The sequence below is a fragment of the Megalobrama amblycephala genome, linkage group LG1, assembly GCF_018812025.1.
Source record: "Megalobrama amblycephala isolate DHTTF-2021 linkage group LG1, ASM1881202v1, whole genome shotgun sequence".
NCBI lineage: Eukaryota > Metazoa > Chordata > Actinopteri > Cypriniformes > Xenocyprididae > Megalobrama > Megalobrama amblycephala.
The window spans coordinates 43,343,485-43,365,387 of record NC_063044.1 but is presented as its reverse complement, the minus strand read 5'-3'; the positions used below and the strand labels follow the sequence as shown (position 1 = coordinate 43,365,387).

Here is a 21,903-nt window from a genome sequence, read left to right as displayed (position 1 = left end):
AATACACTTGTCCCATTGTCTGCGTTATCCAAACTTTCAAGCTGTGGCATGACAATATCCCAATCGATGCAGCACATGCTCTCTTGTTCAGTTGGCATCGCCTGGCACTGATTACATTTACACCACCAGCTCTCCAATGTTCTCCGTCTTTCGGAAGCTTGAGACTGTGGTTGTGTTGCAGCGGCAGCCTCTTCCATCTCTTGCATTTCAATGTCTGTGTATTCAGGTTCGAATAAGTAAGGTTGGTTAAAAAAATTCAAGTCTTCATCTACGTCAAAATCTGCCGACATATTTACAAATAATGGTTTTTACATACAGCGCGCGCGTTCACCTGCTTGTAAACTAAGTTTAGCGCTTCCGGCTATGCCAGCACTTCACCTTGAACACTAGGTGGCGGTAATACTCCTAAGGAGTGAGCAGCCAGTAACAAGTAGTAGTAGAAGAAGACCGTCGTGTTAAGGGGTTAAAGATCCCTCAACTATTTATCTCGTTACACAAGTCTATATGTGACCTGATCCAGCAAAATGAGTCACAGTGACCCAAATTTCAAAATTGAGAAAAGATGAGACAATAAGCTTTAAAATGATATCCTAGTCAAAGTCATACCCTGAATGGTTTTAAAGATAGACCCATTTGAATTATGGTCGTCTGCCCTCTTTTTCCAATTGAAAACCTGAGAAAATCTGCTTTAAATATTGATGTGCCATTTTTTATGAACTGTGCATTTTTGATGAAGTTATGAGCACGTGAAATATACATACTTGTATTCAGTTAGCGACTGTGCTATTTTTGTTGTAAATGCATATTACTCAGACTCATTAGAGGGTGAAAACAACGCAACAGAAGCATGTTGGAGGCTTTATATGAAAGTTTAAAATCTCTGGTTTTGTATGCAAAAAGAATTTTTGTGCTACCTATATGGATTCAATTTTTATTGGCTTTTAAAGAGAGACACGCAAATGGGAGCGCCGACGACGAGAGGAGTTGAGAAGTTCATTTCCAGCAATTTAGTAAAACCATGTCAAATTTAATAGCCATTTAAATACCTTTACTCAATTATCTGGACTACGAAACTTTGGGAGATTATTTTTGAAAGTCTGTTCTTTGAAATTAGCTTAAAAAAAAATCGTTTTTTTCATTGTTTTTCCACATTATCGGCCCATATCTTAAAATAGAACGTTGCGACTTCCGACTCATTTCGCCAGATCGGGTCACATATTAATTCAAGCAAAACTAAAAGCCTGTGCTTTCCTTTTAACTTGCTGATAGGCTACCTCATATTTTATATTATATTACACTTGATGTTTTGTTGTTTTTCAGAATGTGCATTGTCATTTTATCTTCTGTGAATGTGTGCATGTCAGTAAGAAAATGTACAGAAAATGTTAATGAGTGTAATATATGATCACGGACTGCATGTAAATGATATTACATTAAATGTAATATGAATCATCATATGCATGTATTTGATTTTGCACGTTTGTGTGTGTCAGCCCAACTTACAATAAAAATTCAGCCCAGTGTTAGAATAAAAATTAAACATTTAATGGTTGTTTTTGTTTGAGCATGAAAATCTCTGTTAAAAAAACAATTTCACCTAAAACAAAACACCAGAGTTAGCAAAAGAGAAATTACAGAATGTATATATTGAACTAAATGAACGTGCAGGAGAAGACATTTCTTTTGATATACAGAGGCAAGAATATGTTTGTGATCCCTTTGAAAATATCCAGCTTTTGTTACTAAATTCAAAGGCTCTCTTATTTTCTCCACCGCACTGTAAATGATTACTCAGAGTATTTATTAAAAATGTGAAAATATTTTATTAGTTTAGCCAGATTGTGTTTGTCTACAATTGTAAGTTAAATTAAGGTCAGACCAGATCTAATGTGAAATCAATGCAGAAATCCAGATATTGTTTTAAAGGATTTAAAATCTTATTCTTACCACTGTATTTATTAAAAATAGTTTATTAGGAGATCTGAAAGCTACTTCTGACATTTAAACAAGTGTTACACACATTTTTCACACATTTTTCAACATTCATTATCAGCTCTTGATTACTAAAGTTCAGCAATGGTATTTATGGTCTCTCTGATTAGAAAAAAGCCCCATGAAATCCTATTCTTTCTCTCTCTCTCTCTTTTTTTTTTTTTACACCATGGAAGCTTCAATGGCTATATTCATGGCGAGAGAGAGGTTTAGTTAAAAAAAATCTAAGATGTTTAAGATTAATTTTTACATTTTTTTTTTTTACTTGGTTAAAAACCTCCTCAAAAGAGTCAACAGAATAAAACAATTTTCTTAAAAGGGTAGAAGTGTTACAGTACATTAAATTGTTTATTTTCATGACATCTTACTGATACTGATTCATGTATAATATTATTTAATTGGTTAGACGACACAGTTTCACTGTTGTTTCATCATCTAATCCAAACACAGCATATAGCGGCTGAGTGAATGTGGTCTGGACTCTGTGGATGAGGCTCATTGTGTCTGAGACGCTGTAGAAGGACAAAATCCCTGCGCTGTGATCCACATACACTCCTATTCTACTGGAGACATTGACTACAGGAAGGACAGTCTCAATGTTATTGTGCCAGAATGAACATCTTGAAGGACAGCAGAACATTTTCCAGGACTGATCATTACGTCCAGCTTTAATCTCAGGTTCCTGTCCCTTCCTCCTGACACTCTTATATGTCACTGCTATAGACACTCCTATATCTCCACTCCACTCCACCTCCCAGTAACAGCGTCCAGTTACACTCTCTCTACACAACACCTGCCACCAACAATCAAATCTGTCTGGATGATCAGGGTAACGCTGATATGTTCCAGTGGCAGTGATCACTGTGTTTTCCTCAGACAGACGAAGGTAATTATTCACTGAGTTCACATCCAGAGTCAACAGACGGGAATCTGATGGATATAAATGCACAATCGTTAATGATTTGACATCATTAATTTAACGCATTTGTTGGGTCTATTATCATTTTATAATGATAAAGTTGGACTTTTCTCTGAATGATAAAATAAAATCATCAATGAAACCTCAATCTGCCTGACCACAAGACAAATTTCATTTATTATTTAACAGATAACAGTATTTCACTTCCTGTGAACATAGTAATGTGTGCTAAAGTAATGCCTTTACAGTTAACTGCTCATGATAAGATATCATTACATGCGTTAAAAGTGTCAAATATGGTGTAGGTACAAACCCGATTCCAAAAAAGTTGGGACACTGTACAAATTGTGAATAAAAAAGTAATGCAATAATTTACAAATCTTATAAACTTATATTTTATTCACAATAGAATATAGATAACATATCAAATGTTGAAAGTAAGACATTTTGAAATGTCATGCCAAATATTGGCTCATTTTGGATTTCATGAGAGCTACACATTCCAAAAAAGTTGGGACAGGTATCAATAAGAAGCCGGAAAAGTTAAATGTACATATAAGGAACAGCTGGAGGACCAATTTGAAACTTATTAGGTCAATTGGCAACATGATTGGGTATAAAAAGAGCCTCTCAGAGTGGCAGTGTCTCTCAGAAGTCAAGATGGGCAGAGGATCACCAATTCTCCCAATGCTGCGGTGAAAAATAGTGGAGCAATATCAGAAAGGAGTTTCTCAGAGAAAAATTGCAAAGAGTTTGAAGTTATCATCATCTACAGTGCATAATATCATCCAAAGATTCAGAAAATCTGGAACAATCTCTGTGCGTAAGGGTCAAGGCCGGAAAACCATACTGGATGCCCGTGATCTTCGGGCCCTTAGACGGCACTGCATCACATACAGGAATGCTACTGTAATGGAAATCACAACATGGGCTCAGGAATACTTCCAGACAACATTGTCGGTGAACACAATCCACCGTGCCGTTTGCCATTGTCAGCTAAAACTCTATAGGTCAAAAAAGAAGCCATATCTAAACATGATCCAGAAGCGCAGGCGTTTTCTCTGGGCCAAGGCTCATTTAAAATGGACTGTGGCAAAGTGGAAAACTGTTCTGTGGTCAGACGAATCAAAATTTGAAGTTCTTTTTTGGAAAACTGGGACACCATGTCATCCGGACTAAAGAGGACAAGGACAACCCAAGTTGTTATCAGCGCTCAGTTCAGAAGCCTGCATCTCTGATGGTATGGGGTTGCATGAGTGTGTGTGGCATGGGCAGCTTACACATCTGGAAAGGCACCATCAATGCTGAAAGGTATATCCAAGTTCTAGAACATATGCTCCCATCCAGACGTCGTCTCTTTCAGGGAAGACCTTGCATTTTCCAACATGACAATGCCAGACCACATACTGCATCAATTACAACATCATGGCTGCGTAGAAGAAGGATCCGGGTACTGAAATGGCCAGGCTGCAGTCCAGATCTTTCACCCATAGAAAACATTTGGCGCATCATAAAGAGGAAGATGTGACAAAGAAGATCTAAGACAGTTGAGCAACTAGAAGCCTGTATTAGACAAGAATGGGACAACATTCCTATTCCTAAACTTGAGCAACTTGTCTCCTCAGTCCCCAGACGTTTGCAGAGTGTTATAAAAAGAAGAGGGGATGCCACACAGTGGTAAACATGGCCTTGTCCCAACTTTTTTGAGATGTGTAGATGCCATGAAATTTAAAATCAACTTATCTTTACCTTAAAATGATACATTTTCTCAGTTTAAACATTTGATGTGTCATCTATTTTGTATTCTGAATAAAATATTGAAATTTGAAACTTCCACATCATTTCATTCTGTTTTTATTCACAATTTGTACAGTGTCCCAACTTTTTGGGAATCGGGTTTGTAAAATTAAAACCTACATGTCATGCCAATTCACATATATTCACATAAAATGAATAGTTTTAGATAAAATTGTTTTTGCACTCCCTCTTGCTCTCTGTCTGAATGACATGCACACAAATGCTCTATTGAATGCCCTCCAAACCCTTATGACTCTCTTCTGTGGAACACAAAATTAAATATTTTGAGTAACGGTTGGATCTAAATGACATGGACCCGATTGATTTTATGGACAAAATAAAACATGGAGACTTTTTTTTAAAAAAAGATCTTCTTTTATGTTCTAAAAAATAAAGAAAGTCCCTTTGAGAATTTAATGTCAATTTGGCTGCTGTTGCAAAATGTCTGCACTTTTGAGAAAAAAAAGAAAAGTTTTTTTTTGTCACAGTTGCAACCGATCCATAATGATATTTTTTATTATCTTTATGTATTTATTGCAGCCCATGGATTTTAAACAAAGTAAAAAAGTATGGTCTTGAACTGAATTATGCCGTAATTTAGAGCAAAACAGTCAAACTCTCCCACTAGACTGGATTTTAGACTTGTGTGTGTTTTCATAGTTACTCACATTGTAGAAACTCCTCTCTGGTCTGATATTCAGGAGCCAGAATGATCTGAACGGTTTTCACTATGGACACCAAAAGACATCTTTAATTCTCTTGCACAAGAAACGTTAACCTTCAACTGTACATATAGAGTATATTAATTAATGGTGCTGAACTCCTTTCTGATAATAAAAGAGTATTTACCTCTTCCAGATATCTTTTCTGTCTCCTCGCTGCAGAACTGCAGCAGTTTGTCTCTGAGCTGAGAGACAGATTTCACTACTTCATCAAAAGACAGATGAGAACTGACAGTGAAGCCGTCTGTAGATCCAGAGAGAGAGACAGACGACAAACTCTACAGATACAAAAACACAAACTCGCTTTTATTCCAGAAGCTTGTTAAAGTCTTCAGTGTTTGAGAAGATCTGTGTTACCTGGAGGAAATGAACATGATCCTGTGTTTGTGAAAGCTGCTTCATCTCAGCGTCTCTCCTCCTCAGATCATTGATCTCCTGCTCCAGTCGCTCCAGTCGTTCTTCAGCTCGACTCACTGCAGCTCGTTCCTGATCTCTGATCAGCTGAATCACCTCAGAGCGACGTCTCTCAATGGAGCGGATGAGCTCAGTGAAGATCCTTTCACTGTCCTCCACTGCGGTCTGTGCAGAGCGCTGTTACACACATCACAATCAGACAGTGGCTTCAGTGGGACTAGAAGAGCTCCAGCACTGGAGGAAAGTCCAAACTGAGACTCAAACTTCTCTTCTTCTCCAAACTCACCTTATGAGACGCCACAGCCTCTCTCAGCTGCTGAAGATCTTTCTCTCTCTGCTGGATTCTCTTCTGGATGTTTCTCTGTGTTTCTACCAAATGTCTCTGCAGAAAACAAAAATAATAATACAGTACATCTGAGAAATCTGAGTGAACACATTTAATTACATCGGTTATCCTGATTGAGAGAAAAGCACATAATGAAAGTGGAGAGAAACAACATTGTACAGTCACTCACAATGTCCAGTATGAAGCAGTACCTGTTTCTCAGTCCTCGCTGCTACAGTTGATACAGTGTCATGATCTTTGTGTTCATCCACCAAACACAGCATACAGATACACCGCTGGTCAGTACGGCAGTAAATTTCCAGCATTTTATCATGTTGAGGACAGATCATCTCCTGCAGTCGTCCAGTGGCGTCCATTCAGATTGTGTCTTTTACTGAAGAGATTCTCATGCTGTTCAAGGTGATTTTGACAGTAAGAGCTTCGACACTCCAGACACGACTTCACTGCTTTCTGTTTTCTTCCAGTGCAGGAGTCACACTGAACATCTCCAGATCCAGTGTGAGGATGACGACGAGCAGAAACAGGAGCAGATTGGAGTCTCGTCTTCTTCAGTTTCTCCACCATCTCAGCAAACACCACATTCTTGCCTAAAACTGGTCTTGGTGTGAAGGTCTGTTTGCATAATGGACATCTGTAGATTCCCTTCTGATCCTCCTGATTCCAGTAGTCAGTGATGCAGCTCATACAGTAACTGTGTCCACAGGGAATCGTCACTGGATCCTTCAGGAGATCCAGACACACTGGACAGCTGAACTGATCCTGATCCACTGAAATATAGGCTTCTGCCATTTCTCCTTTTAAATAAACAGATAGAGAGATGATACACACTGCAGTTTGACAGTCGAGTTCCTTCTTCTAACTGAAGGGTTTATATATCTTCATGATTACACACCTAAAAAACAGGTTTTGTGTGATTTACTATAACTTGTTCATTTCAGTGTTTCTGACTACACTGACTACACTGTTTAGATGACAAAGTCATCTAATAATGCTAAAATACACTGAACTGAATATGATTTAACTCTTTGCATACTGATTTTGCTTTAATAATACTAGAATCACCAACTAATATAAATCATATTACAGCACAATATCATAACTGGATCATGAGACTGCAGAAACCTGAGAGAGACTCACTGATGTCCAATATACTGACTCAATATACATTTGAAAATAATTTCATATGTGCTTTAAAATAATTGCTATGGTTTGGTTCCCAAAAGATCTAATAGAAAGCAGTATTTATTTGCAAAAAGAAGAAGATCACAGGGAAGGCGGTCTGACAGAGGCTAGATATTACTTCATTAATTTCTTAAATGCATCACTTCACTTCAGAAGGCCTTTATTAACTCCCCAGACCCGTGTGGAGTACACGTTTATGATAGATGGATGTGGATGGAGACACTTTCTTCAGCTTATACTCATTGATCCCTATCACTGCCATTATACAGGTGCTGGTCATATAATTAGAATATGATCAAAAAATTGATTTATTTCACTAATTCCATTCAAAAAGTGAAACTTGTATATTATATTGATTATACATGATTATACATTGATTACACACAGACTGATATATTTCAAATGTTTATTGCTTTTAATTTTGATGATTATAACTGACAACTAAGGAAAATCCCAAATTTAGTATCTCAGAAAATTAGAATATTGTGAAAAGGTTCAATATTGAAGACACCTGGTGCCACACTCTAATCAGCTAATTAACTCAAAACACCTGCAAAGGCCTTTAAATTGTCTCTCAGTCTAGTTCTGTAGGCTACACAATCATGGGGAAGACTGCTCACTTGACAGTTGTCCAAAAGACGACCATTGACACCTTGCACAAGGAGGGCAAGACACAAAAGGTCATTGCAAAAGAGGCTGGCTGTTCACAGAGCTCTGTGTCCAAGCACATTAATAGAGAGGCGAATGGAAGGAAAAGATGTGGTAGAAAAAAAGTGTACAAGAAATAGGGATAACCGCACCCTGGAGAGGATTGTGAAACAAAACCCATTCAAAAATGTGGGGGAGATTCATAAAGAGTGGACTGCAGCTGGAGTCAGTGCTTCAAGAACCACTACGCACAGACGTATGCAAGACATGGGTTTCAGCTGTCGCATTCCTTGTGTCAAGCCACTCTTGAACAACAGACAGCGTCAGAAGTGTCTAAAGACAAAAAGGACTGGACTGCTGCTGAGTGGTCCAAAGTTATGTAAAAGTTAAGTAAATTTTGCATTTCCTTTGGAAATCAGGGTCCCAGAGTCTGGAGGAAGAGAGGAGAGGCACACAATCCACATTGCTTGAGGTTCAGTGTAAAGTGTCCACAGTCAGTGATGGTTTGAGGTGCCATGTCATCTGCTGGTGTTGGTCCACTGTGTTTTCTGAGGTCCAAGGTCAACACAGCCGTATACCAGGAAGTTTTAGAGCACTTCATGCTTCCTGCTGCTGACCAACTTTACGGAGATGGAGATTTCATTTTCCAACAGGACTTGGCACCTGCACACAGTGCCAAAGCTACCAGTACCTGGTTTAAGGACCATGGTATCCCTGTTCCTAATTGGCCAGCAAACTCGCCTGACCTTAACCCCATAGAAAATCTATGGGGTATTGTGAAGAGGAAGATGCGATATGCCAGACTCAACAATGCAGAAGAGCTGAAGGCCACTATCAGAGCAACCTGGGCTCTCATAACACCTGAGCAGTGCCACAGACTGATCGACTCCATGCCACGCCGCATTGCTGCAGTAATTCAGGCAAAAAGAGCCCCAACTAAGTATTGAGTGCTGTACATGCTCATACTTTTCATGTTCATGCTTTTCAGTTGGCCAAGATTTCTAAAAATCCTTTCTTTGTATTGGTCTTAAGTAATATTCTAATTTTCTGAGAAACTGAATTTGGGATTTTCCTTAGTTGTCAGTTATAATCATCAAAATTAAAAGAAACATTTGAAATGTATCAGTCTGTGTGTAATGAATGAATTTGACTTGAATTTCACTTTTTGAATGGAATTAGTAAAATAAATCAACTTTTTGATGATATTCTAATTATATGACCAGCACCTGTAAAGCTTGGATGCGTCAGGAAATTGATTAATATTTCTCAGAAGAAAGTCATATACACCTAGGATAGGTTGGGGTAATTTTCATTTGAAAGTGAACTAATCCTTTAAGAGTCTCTGAACTGAAATAAACAGCCGTGACAGCAATAATCTTGCAGTTGAATAATGAACAGTCACAGTTTATCCATTAAGCATCTGATAATCTGGTTAGTCTACTGGATTTTGTGTATAAGGCCAGTGATTTGTCGGGTTCAGTGTGCACATTAATTACCACTGATTTTGCCACTGACATACAAGAGCAGTACAGTGCCTTCTTGATCTCGGAGTGAGACCTGGCCTTATTACATGGCTTTGTAGTTATATGACCAACCGTCGTCAAAGAGTGAGATATCAAGGATGTTTTTAGAATGGGAATACCCCACATGTGGAGTTGCACAGGGAACATGGGGCCTATAATATTCCTAGCACTGATTAACAGTGATCTTCAGGATGAATTAGACCAGTGGAAATATGTGGACGACATGACAATTGCTCAGAGGTGGACTCCCCAACTACCCTCATGATCACATGTTGACCCTCAGCCAATAGAAAGCTTTTTGATCTCCGTCGACTAAAGAAATTTGGTGTCTGTGACCCTGAACTGGTTTCCATCTATAAAGGGTATGTGCGCCCTGTGCTGGAATATGCAGTTCTTTTTTGGCACAGTTCTTTGACTGCAAATCGATTTAAAAGACTGGAAAGTGTGAAGAAATGGGTCTGTAAAATCATACTTGGTAAAAGGTATATAAGTTACACTGATGCCCTCAAAACCATGTGTATTGATGTTTCATTGTTTAGTGTTCTTCAGTAAACCTACAACAATGCTGAAAAAACGAATAAATAAAAACTAGCTTATCAATTCTATAAATCTATACAGTCTCATACATTTCTGTCCGTCTGACTTACTGTGTGGCCGATCATCATCTGAACTTCTGCTCACTGCAAAACACAACAGGAAAACACAAACTATAAGTGAATCTGGTCAACATTATTATGTGCACTACATGCCTTTAAAATCATTCAGAATAAAGACATCTAATCTACATACAAATGATTTAATTCATAAAGGCACTTCATTTATCTCCATTGCCCACTTTTTTCTTAACTTCTGCAATAGCTTATGTAGTACTAGCCTACTCATTACTCACAAATCCTCATTTTCACACACAGTCAGAAAAAAAGGGCGATACCTTTTCAAAAGGTAAACTTTTGTATGTTTAAGGTACCAGTATGCACCCTTTAGGTACAAAGGTGTACCTTTTGACAAAATATAATAAAATGAAAAAATTAATAAAACTTAACAACACTTTGCTTCTATGTCAAATGTCAGAAAAAAAGCAACTTGTGTGTCAAAATCCCAGTGATTTCATCAAGTACAACTTCTGTGTTCTTAATCTGGTTACCATTCACACACTTATTTTATTAGATATTATCTTATAAAAGATTTTTATTCATTTGTGTTTGTTGGTATGCGACAGTGAAATAACACTCAATAGATCAGTGCTTTATTTTTGTGTCCAATTTCACCTAAAAACGCCAGAACATTTTCTGCACAGTTTCCGTCTTACTCTCAGTTCCTCATCGTCGCACTGAATGACACTGAGGAAATAAATGACGGATATAATATTCTTAAACAGATTTCGAAGAACAAAAGACTTTGAAGTTGATTTTTACCAAATCTCTCAATTTTAAAGAAATTAATATTAGGCAATAGGCATGTATTATTGCTTCATCGAAATGCAAATTAGTCTTACAGCTGAAATGTCTTCTTCTTCTTCTTTTTTACACAGAAATGTAATTGCCTTAGTAGGAGTGTATTTGACTCTGATATACTGTAACTTTACGTTTTTAGCATACTAATGTACATACTTCGTTGTTAACCAAACCTTACCTGCTCTGTGCGCCATTTTATGCTCAACAGCGAAACTGAAAGTAAAAAGGTGACGTCACGATGAAGCGAGCACGAAACTCGCCTGAGTGGAGGGTTTAATACATGGACAGATCCCCTCGTTAAAACTAATGTTTTAGGTCTATAGTTGTTTATTTTAAAAGATTAATAAAATATTTTTTAAAAATATTATAAAGAAGATTTTATATTATGGGCTATTAGCACAGGAATTTGTTTATAACTCCAAAAATGGAATCAGGCAAGTGATAATTTGTGAAAGTTTAATTTAAATTAATTTTACACGAATTATAAATATATCCGTGTGTGTGTCAATAAGGTTCTTACAGGTTAATGTATAAATCAGTGATTTGATGTTCTCAGGTAAATAGGTTTGGCAGGGTATTAAAAGTAGCACTGTAGCAGTGCTAGAGTTCATTAGATAATTAAATGATTAATTGAGTGATGATTGTTTGATTATTAAAGACAGCTGGTACTTCACACATAACACTAAACACAGTGCCATCTATTGGCTTTTTTAAGAGACAACAATCTGATATCATCACATCCCCCTTTCTTTAAAGAAAATAAACTTAATGTTATTATACAGCACATTTAAACTTGCACTTGCATTAAACAGTTAATACAACTTATAAACAACAAAAATCATTCACATTTCCTCACTGCTACATTTAAAGCAATTTCTTACAGGTTCAATCTATCAGGTCTTTTAATGTGTCTTGCAGATCTTCTAAGTGTGACTGTTTGATGTTTGAGTGTCTGTGTGCGAATCAGTTTTGCAGTCAGTTGTTTTGGACAACGCAGTTAAATCAGACTCAGCATTGCTTTGATCAAAGTCTTTCACTTCTTTCTCTGTCTTTAGCAGATCATGTCTGTTACGTCTGAGGATTTGTCCATCATCTGTTTTCACAGTATAGGATCTTGGAGCTACTTCTTGCACAACTGTAGCTTTTTTGCTCCAGTTCTCATCACTTCTGATTCTGACAACGTCATCCATCACCAGTGGTTGCAGATGTTTTGCAGTCCTGTCATAGTAGAACTTTGTTTTTCTTTCAATTGCTTGAGTTTCTGCTTCATTTTCACATGCCCTTTTTGTTTTGAACAAGATGACAGTGTAGTGTGAAGTTTCCGATTCATCAGCGTCTCAGCTGGAGCCGTACCACACTCTAATGGAGAGGTTCTGTAATTGAGCAAAGCAAGGTATGGATCAGACTTGCTGTCAGCAGCCTTTTTCAGAAGTTGTCTGAGAATATGAACACCTTTCTCAGCATTGCCATTTGACTGAGCATACTCTGGACTATCTAGAAGTGACATGCTTGAAGCCATATTGCACTGAAAACTCTTGCCACTCTTTGCTGCTGAAGCATGGGTCATTGTCACTGATGACAGTCTGTGAAATGCCATGTCTTGCAAAAATTGATTTTAGATGTGTAATTACGCACTTTGTAGACATGCTAGATAGTAAAGCCAATTCAGGGTAATTTGAGTAGTAGTCGATCACCACTAGATAATTATTGCCTTTCAGATGGAAGAGATCCATTCCAACCTTCTCCCAGGGTGATGTTGGTAAGTCCGAAATTATCATTGGCTCTTTGATTTGCTTATTTCTGAATTTCTGACACGTGTCACACTGTCTCACCAGATTTTCAATGTCTTTGTTAATTCCAGGCCAGAAGACTGTGTCTCTCGCTCTCCTCTTACATTTTTCTACACGTCTTGTCTCAAGCTTTGTGGATTCTGTTTTGTTTCAGGAATCAGGAGAATTCCATCCACAACACATAGGTCATCTCTGATGTGACTGTATTTTGGAGATGAACCCGTCAGCCATCCACAATCCATGTTGTCAATCACAGGTTGCAATTCAGTGTCTTTTTTGGTTTCCTCAGCTATTTGCTTCAGAATCAGTCATGGATCTGCTTGCATACGCTACTGTCTTCCAGATCTCATCATCAGCTTGCAATAAAACTGCACCAAGACCATTCTTGGAGGCATCTGTGGACACTTTGGTTTTCTTAGTTGGATCAAAGAATTGCAATATGGGTGCAGAAGTCAACACTAATTTCAACTGCTGCCATTCATTCTCATGTTCATCTGTCCACACAAAGTCTGATGTCTTTTGTAGGAGTTCTCATAGGCATGATGTTTTTGCAGAAAGATACGGAATGAACTTTCCGCAGTTCACCATACCCATCATGTGCTGTACTTCTTTTCTGTCTGTGGGAATTTTCATTTCTAGAATGGCATTGATCTTCTTGCTGTCTGGCTGTATACCTTGACTTGACAGTTTATCTCCAACAAACACAAGTTCTTGCACAACAAACTGACATTTGTTTTTGTTTAGTTTCAGTCCACTGGATTTTGATTTCCTGCAGCACTTTGGTCAGTCTGTTATTATGCTCCTGAAGCAAAGATCCCCAAAAATGATGTCATCAATGTATGCTCTGACTCCTTCAAGTCCTTCAATGATTTTCTCCATTGCTCTGTGGAAAATTTCTGATGCAGAGACAATTCTGAATGGTAGCCTGAGAAACGAATATCTACAAAATGGAGTGTTGAAGGTACAGACTTACATTTCTTGCTGGATTAAGAACCACCACCTTCATCTCAATCTCGCAAAGAAAGAGGTGCTTGTGGTCAATGCCAATCCAACACTTCATCACAACTTCTCCATTCAGTTAGGTTCATCAACCATAACTCCTTCCAGGACAGCCAGGAACCTTGGAATTGTGATTGATGATCAGTTGAACTTCACAGACCGCATTGCAAGAACTGCAGATTTGCCTTATACAACATTAGGTGGATCAGGCCCTTCCTATCGGAGCAAGCTACACAACTACCTGTCCAAGCTCTTGTTCTATCCAGACTGGACTATTGTAATGCTCTCTTAGCAGGTCTTCCAGCATGCACTATCAAGCCTCTGCAATAGATCCAGGATGCTGCAGCAAGACTGGTCTTTAACGAGACTCACGTCACACCTCTCTTTATCAGTTCACATCAAATTCAAAGCTTTAATGTTTGCCTACAGATCAAACACTGGCTCTGCACCACTTTACCTAAACTCACTACTTCAGACTTATGTGCCCTCCAGAAGCTCCCAAAGAGGCACAAAATCCCTCTCATGGACCTGAACTGTTACATGGTGGAATGAGTTGTCCATCTCAACCTGAGCTTCTGAGTCTTTAGCCATTTTCGAGAAACTGCTGAAGATGCATTTTTATGTCAACACTTACTTTACTATATGTCCATTTAAGAAAAAGAAAAAAAATATTGCCACATGTACTGTGCTAGACCAACTGGGACTAGTACTTGCACTTGTTGTTGCCCAATTGATGGTTCAATTGCTTCTATTATCTTCATTTGTAAGTCGCTTTAGATAAAAGCGTCTGCTGAATGATTAAATGCAAATGTTTGTGATGTGTGATGTGATGAGTCTGAATGAAGCACCATTTCTTAAAACAATGACAATTATTTAGCATGTGATCAAAACATGCAGATAAATAATCAGGAGTGCTCAATACTCAACAATAATATTAAAGGGTTAGTTCACCCAAAAATGAAAATTCTGTCATTTATTACTCACCCTCATGCCGTTCCACACCTGTAAGACCTTCGTTAATCTTCGGAACACAAATTAAGATATTTTAGTTGAAATCCGATGGCTCCGTGAGGCCTTCATAGGGAGCAATGACATTTCCTCTCTCAAGATCCATAAAGGTACTAAAAACATATTTAAATCAGTTTATGTGAGTACAGTGGTTCAATATTAACATTATAAAGCGACGAGAATATTTTTGGAGTGCCAAAAAAACAAAATAACGACTTATTTAGTGATGGCCAATTATAAAACACTGCTTCAGGAAGCTTCGGAGCATAATGAATCAGTGTATCGAATCTGCTGTTCGGAGCGCCAAAGTCGCTTTATAATATTTATTTTGAACCACTGTACTCACATGAACTGATTTAGATGTGTTTTTAGTACCTTTATGGATCTTGAGAGAGGAAATGTCATTGCTGGCTATGCAGGCCACATGGAGCCATCGGATTTCAACTAAAATATCTTAATTTGTGTTCCGAAGATCAACAAAGGTCTTACAGGTGTGGAACGGCATGAGGGTGAGTAATAAATGACAGAATTTTAATTTTTGGGTGAACTAACCCTTTAAGGACATGTGTGGTTTCCTGGGTCATAAAACACTACAGGTTTAAGACCAAGCAAAGACTTGATAACAAACTATAGATAACAAAGATAAAAGATACTGGAGATGATAATAGGATGTGAGTTTCATATGAGTTTCAATCATAATGCTTCTATTTTCCTCTGAATTGGTTTACTGGTATTGAATATTCTGGACTTTAACTGAATCTACACTGTCTTCTCCACTGACATTTCCTTCAGAAATTGTAGAAACAAATTCATCAGTTTCTCTAGCTTAGGTGGAGCAGACTTCTACAGAATGATCCCAGAATGCATCTGCATGAACAAGAGTGGTGTGGTGCTGCAAAATGACTATTGAATAGGAAGCAGCCTCAGCACAGGGAGTCATAACTCTGGGTATAATGTGTCGTAGTGATGCTGTTTTGAAAGAAATTAGAAAGTTTATATTCTGGCAAAGGCATAAATAATCAATGCGACCCGGACTCAAAATGATAAAAAAAAAACATTCCTCCAGTAACATTAATATAATGTCATTCAGAGTTACTTGGTCTTTAGTAATGTTCCCAAAATGTTAGCACAAAAACCTTATTTGTGATCCCACAACAGGAAATGGGAGCTTTAGCGGAAGTTCTACCCGGAAGACTCTAATGCACGTCATTGCTCATTATCTAGCCAATCATTACACGTCACCTGAGTATATAAGTTCTGTTCCCACCCACTATTGTGTTCGCAGATACCATCGCCGGCGTTCACCCCCATCCTCCCCACCACCACCAGGTCGGTCCCTGTCCATACATCGGGGGTCATCTTAAGGCAGGATCTGCAAATGTCTGCTACCCTCTGGATTGTACTATGGATGGGGCCTACGCCAAAGAACTTTATCATTTATCTTTGATATCTACATACAAGTTGTTGAATAAATCGTATTCAAATGTTTCTTTGCTTGCCAAGTCTTTCTGGTAGAACAACTTTTCCAGGAATTTTTAGGATTCTCAATTGAGTCATGAAGGTGACTGAACATATGATCAAAACAAAGCATTAAAATAGGGTGCAATATGATCATAAAAATCACTAGTGCAATAAGCCAAGTTAACAATCAATGAGTAATCGGTGCATTTTATTTATTATAAATATTTTATTGGGAGATTTGTAAGCTACTTCTTACAGTCAATCACAAATTTAATCAAATTTCAACAAAATGGCAAATTTCCACACATTTTTTTTTCTAAAACATTCAATATAATCTCTTATACAGCCATTATTATACTCATTTAATGAGAAATCTTACTCTTATTATATCTGTGATTATTACACATACACTGGTGGAATTTGTGATGACAAAATAAGCCCTGTGATTTTTTTTACTAGTACTGTTTAATCATGTTATAAGACAAAATAATACATAGAATATCTGATTTAATTGGTCAGTTGACACAGTTTCACCCTTGTGTTATAATATGGTGCAAACATGGCATAGAGCGGCTGAGTGAATGTGGTCTGGACTCTGTGGATGAGGCTCATTGTGTCTGAGACGCTGTAGAAGGACAAAATCCCTGCGCTGTGATCCACATACACTCCTATTCTACTGCTGGACACTACAGGGAGTTCAGTCTCGATGTTATTGTGCCAGAATGAGCAGAAAGTGGGAGTGCAGTACAATCTCCAGGACTGATTATTACGTCCAGCTTTAATCTCAGGTTCCCGTCCCTTCCTCCTGATGCTCTTATATGCTACTGCTATAGACACTCCTGCTCTCCCATCTCCACTCCACTCCACCTCCCAGTAACAGCGTCCAGTCACACTCTCTCTACACATCGCCTGCCCCCAATAATCAAATCTGTCTGGATGATCAGGATAATGCTGGCATTTGTCAGAGTAAGTGATCACTGTGTTTCCCTCAGACAGATGGAGTCTGTTATTTACTGAGTTTGGATCCAGAGTCAGCAGACGGGAATCTGAGATAAATGTAAAACCTAAAGTCAATGCCAGATGCAGCTTATCCATAATGAAGTTTGTTTAGAATTATTTTGTTTTTTGCAACCTATGTATTTTAAATTCGAAAATAAACAGTTTGGTCTGGAAACAGATTATATTTTAAACAGTAACAGTCAAACTCTCCCACTAGACTGGATTATAGACTTGTGTGCAGAGGTGGGTAGTAACGAAGTACATTTACTTCGTTACATGTACTTGAGTAGTTTTTTGGAAAATTTGTACTTTTTAGAGTAGATTAAAATGTGGGTACTTTTACTTTAACTTGAGTACATTTGTAATGAAAAATCTGTACTTTTACTTCGCTACAATGGGCAACGTTCATCTCGTTACTTTATTTTAATTCAATACTGTAAATGTTAAGAAATGCGTAGTTTATTCCATGCGCGCTGTCTCTTTTTTCATGAACGATGCCCCATTGACAAATGAATCACTCTTTTGAGTCGATTCTGTTCAAAGACTTCATCAAACAAGTTAGTAAAGTTGTCTAAATTGATTCGCGAAACAGTTGAATCAGAATGATTTGTTCAATTCCTGCACGCGCTGAATCGTTTGAAGCGGTTTCTCACTCGGAGCGGATGATGTGGCAGTGGACCTACAGTCAATTAAAAGCAAATCTGCAAATGCATCCAATTGTTTGCCAGCGATGAAGACCTTTATTAGTTGAGCTGCGTATGCTGTCTGTGAACAATTCCACCGGTAGGCCTATCGATTTCATTTGATTTTACTTCATGATACAGCCGAGCCAATAGCCGACATTTTACAACCAAACAGATTATTACGTCACTATAACAAAAGTATGTAGTATTTCTTTACCGTTTTTATGATATATATATGCATATGTCTTAATTTATACATTCATTTATACATATACTATTGCGCAATGGCGGCGCCAGCGACCTGTTCGTCTTGAAAATGAACGCTTTGCGTTGACACAGTTAAGCAGTTACACGCGCCTGCTGAAATATACATTTGATTACATTTTGGAGAACAGACCGAAGAAGATCCGTCGATGTGTATTTGATCATTGTTTGTGTCAAGTTCAGATATGAGCGCGAGCACATGTAAAGAGTTTTCTCTCTTCTTTAAAATGTAACGTTAGCTGTATGTTATTAATATAGTAACGATACATTCGGGTTACAGATACTAGAAATAATGCTTATCTCTTCTATGTTTGTTTGTTGCAAAGATATCTAATTATGATAATAAATTAAATATATATTTAAATAATAAACATTAAATAATAACTTGCTATTGTGTGTGTGTGTGTGTGTGTGTATATATATATATATATATAATAAAAATAACTAGTAACGAGCTACTTGAGTAAGATTTTTATTGGATACTTTTTACTCTTACTCAAGTAACTATTAGGATTATTACTTTCACTTTTACTTTGAGTAAATATTTCTATAAGTACTTGTACTTTTACTTGAGTACAGTTTTTGGATACTCTACCCACCTCTGCTTGTGTGTGATTTCATAGTAACTCACATTGTAGAAACTCCTCTCTGGTCTGATATTCAGGAGTCAAAATGACCTGGATGGATTTCACTACAGACAGTTTAACTCTCATGAATAAATTAAACAATTTATATATTTAATGAATGGTGCTGAACTCATTTCTAACAATAAATGAGTATTTACCTCTTCCAGATATCTTTTCTGTCTCCTCGCTGCAGAACTGCAGCAGTTTGTCTCTGAGTTAAGAGACAGAATTCACTACTTCATCAAAGGACAGATGAGAACTGATAGTGAAGCCGTCTGTAGATCCAGAGAGAGAGACAGACGCCAAACTCTACAGACACAAAAACACAAACTCCCTGTAATTCCAGAAGCTTGTTAAAGTCCTCAGTGTTTGAGAAGATCTGTGATACCTGGAGGAAATGAACATGATCCTGTGTTTGTGAAAGATGCTTCATCTCAGTGTCTGTCCTCCTCAGATCATCGATCTCCTGCTCCAGTCGCTCCAGTCGTTCTTCAGCTCGACTCACTGCAGCTCATTCCTGATCTCTGATCAGCTGAATCACCTCAGAGCGACGTCTCTCAATGGAGCGGATGAGCTCAGTGAAGATCCTCTCACTGTCCTCCACTGCGGTCTGTGCAGAGCGCTGTTACACACATCACAATCACACTTTAAGACTTGATTTTCCTGCTAGACAAAAACAGAGATCAAGCATCCTGCAATAAAGCAATAAAACTCATCTGGAGTAGCAAAGGACAACGCCTTGCCCTCACACATCTACAGGATGCAACCCCCCCCCCCCCCCCCCCCCCACACACACAAACCCTCCTTCCGTCCCCCTAACTCAAGTCACTGAAAGTTTATATTCTATGTATAATGTAACTTGTGTATCTATTGTTTACTTGTGTATCTATTGTTTTTCCTTTCATGTTTGGTATCATTTTAAAGGTCTCGGTGCGATTGGTAAAATGGTCTCAATTTCACAGCAGTCACTAGTATTATGAAGAAGATTGAAAACTAAGGGGAATTCTGTTCCTCCTTTTGAGTGTTGAAAAACCCACTCCTCTCCCCCAAAACAGGTGTTGGTGCAATAAAATTTACAACCCTTTGTTCTGGTCTGTATATAAGGTAAAGTGCAAAGCAGTCAGTCTCAAGACATTCACACATCACTGTGTGTATATGCATTTCTTCGAGTAATTATGCATTTATCATTTCTGAATTGGCTTCTAATTGTCTAACTGTAATGTAATTGGCATGATACATTTTTACCTATACTTTTACAAATAAAATGTTATATTTGATTTATTCTGTATTATTCTTAATTCATTATTTGTAGTAGATCAAAGCAAAGGTATTACCTCAAATCTGTGTTCAGGATTGTTCATACAGAAGGTTTAATAGATGGAGCATAGAGCACATAAATTAAGTCCATTTCGATTTCTGACAATCACTGCCTTAAATAAGTTGCAGTTTTCGTAAATATATAAAAACTATGTTATTTGTTATGAGTAAGCAGAGCGCGACCGACTTAAAGGTAGATATTTACCCTGCATCCAATGTTTAAGGTCAGAACTGACGAGTTTGTGTTCGGGAAGAGAACTCAAGTCGGCCGAAGTAACTCTTCTAAAGCGATACTGGGACTGCAGTGAACGAATAATTGAAGATATAAGGTAATCAGAATAATCAAAAATCTAAATTAATGCATAACCAATGATTCATTTCTAATTGGAAACACAACCTAAGAATAAGAATCATTTGAAATTGGAGTCAGATTAAACGAGTGAAATTAAGTGAACTTCATAGAGGCGCTGAAAAGACATACATGCGTTAACCTTTGCCTGGCCGTCGGAATCAGTTTTTGGGCCGATGGGGGGTTCCTTACAACACAGTGGCTTCAGTGGGACTAGAAGAGCTCCAGCACTGGAGGAAAGTCCAAACTGAGACTCAAACTTCTCTTCTTCTCCAAACTCACCTTATGAGACGCCACAGCCTCTCTCAGCTGCTGAAGACCTTTCTCTCTCTGCTGGATTATCTTCTGGATGTTTCTCTGTGTTTCTACCAAATGACTCTGGAGAAAACCAGAACTATGATCAAAACTACACTGCAATTTGAATGTTTGGGGTTGGATCCCTCCTCATGAGATCCAGTATGAAGCAGTATCTGTTTCTCAGTCCTCGCTGCTGCAGTTGATACAGTGTCATGATCTTTGTGTTCATCCACCAAACACAGCATACAGATACACCGCTGGTCAGTACGGCAGTAAATTTCCAGCATTTTATCATGTCGAGGACAGATCATGTCCTGCAGTCGTCTAGTGGCGTCCATCAGATTGTGTCTTTTACTGAAGAGATTCTCGTGCTGTTCAAGGTGATTTTGACAGTAAGAGCTTCGACACTCCAGACACGACTTCACTGCTTTCTGCTTTCTTCCAGTGCAGGAGTCACACTGAACATCTCCAGATCCAGTGTGAGGAACTGCAGGAGCAGATTGGAGTCTCATCTTCTTCAGTTTCTCCACCATCTGAGCAAACACCACATTCTAACTTAAAACTGGTCTTGGTGTGAAGGTCTGTTTGCATAATGGACATCTGTAGATTCCCTTCTGATCCTCTTGATTCCAGCAGTCAGTGATGCAGCTCATACAGTAATTGTGTCCACAGGGAATAGTCACTGGATCCTTCAGGAGATCCAGACACACTGGACAAGTGAACTGATCCTGATCCACTGAAATACTGGCTTCTGCCATTTCACTGCATAAACAAACAGAAAGAGAGAGAGAGCATACAAAAGTTGATTAGTTTATACTGTAAGTGCACTTAGTGCTCCAAACATTCAGAATGAGACTCTAAATGTAAAATGCCATAAAAATGGTGCTAAAACTCAAAACTCAATACAGAGCAAAACAGTCAGAATATCACAGCTGTGAACTCACAGGTGACTCGGTCAGTCTCACCCACATGTATCTGGACAAAGTCACCACAGCGCCTTCTGCTTGTCTGATTTCAGTGAGGGTTTAGTTGGCGCTATGCTGTTTGCATTAACACACTAATATCTATAGACATTGAGAAGGACACATCTGCAATATTTGATATTCTTGACAC

At 38.1% G+C, this 21,903-nt stretch overlaps 2 pseudogenes; both read right to left on the bottom strand.

The window, feature by feature from the left end:
- Positions 1-2,008: 2,008 nt before the first annotated feature.
- LOC125270625 lies at positions 2,009-11,200 on the bottom strand (annotated as a pseudogene).
- Positions 11,201-16,701: 5,501 nt separating this feature from the next.
- LOC125270624 lies at positions 16,702-21,554 on the bottom strand (annotated as a pseudogene).
- Between the last annotated feature and the right edge of the window lie 349 nt (positions 21,555-21,903).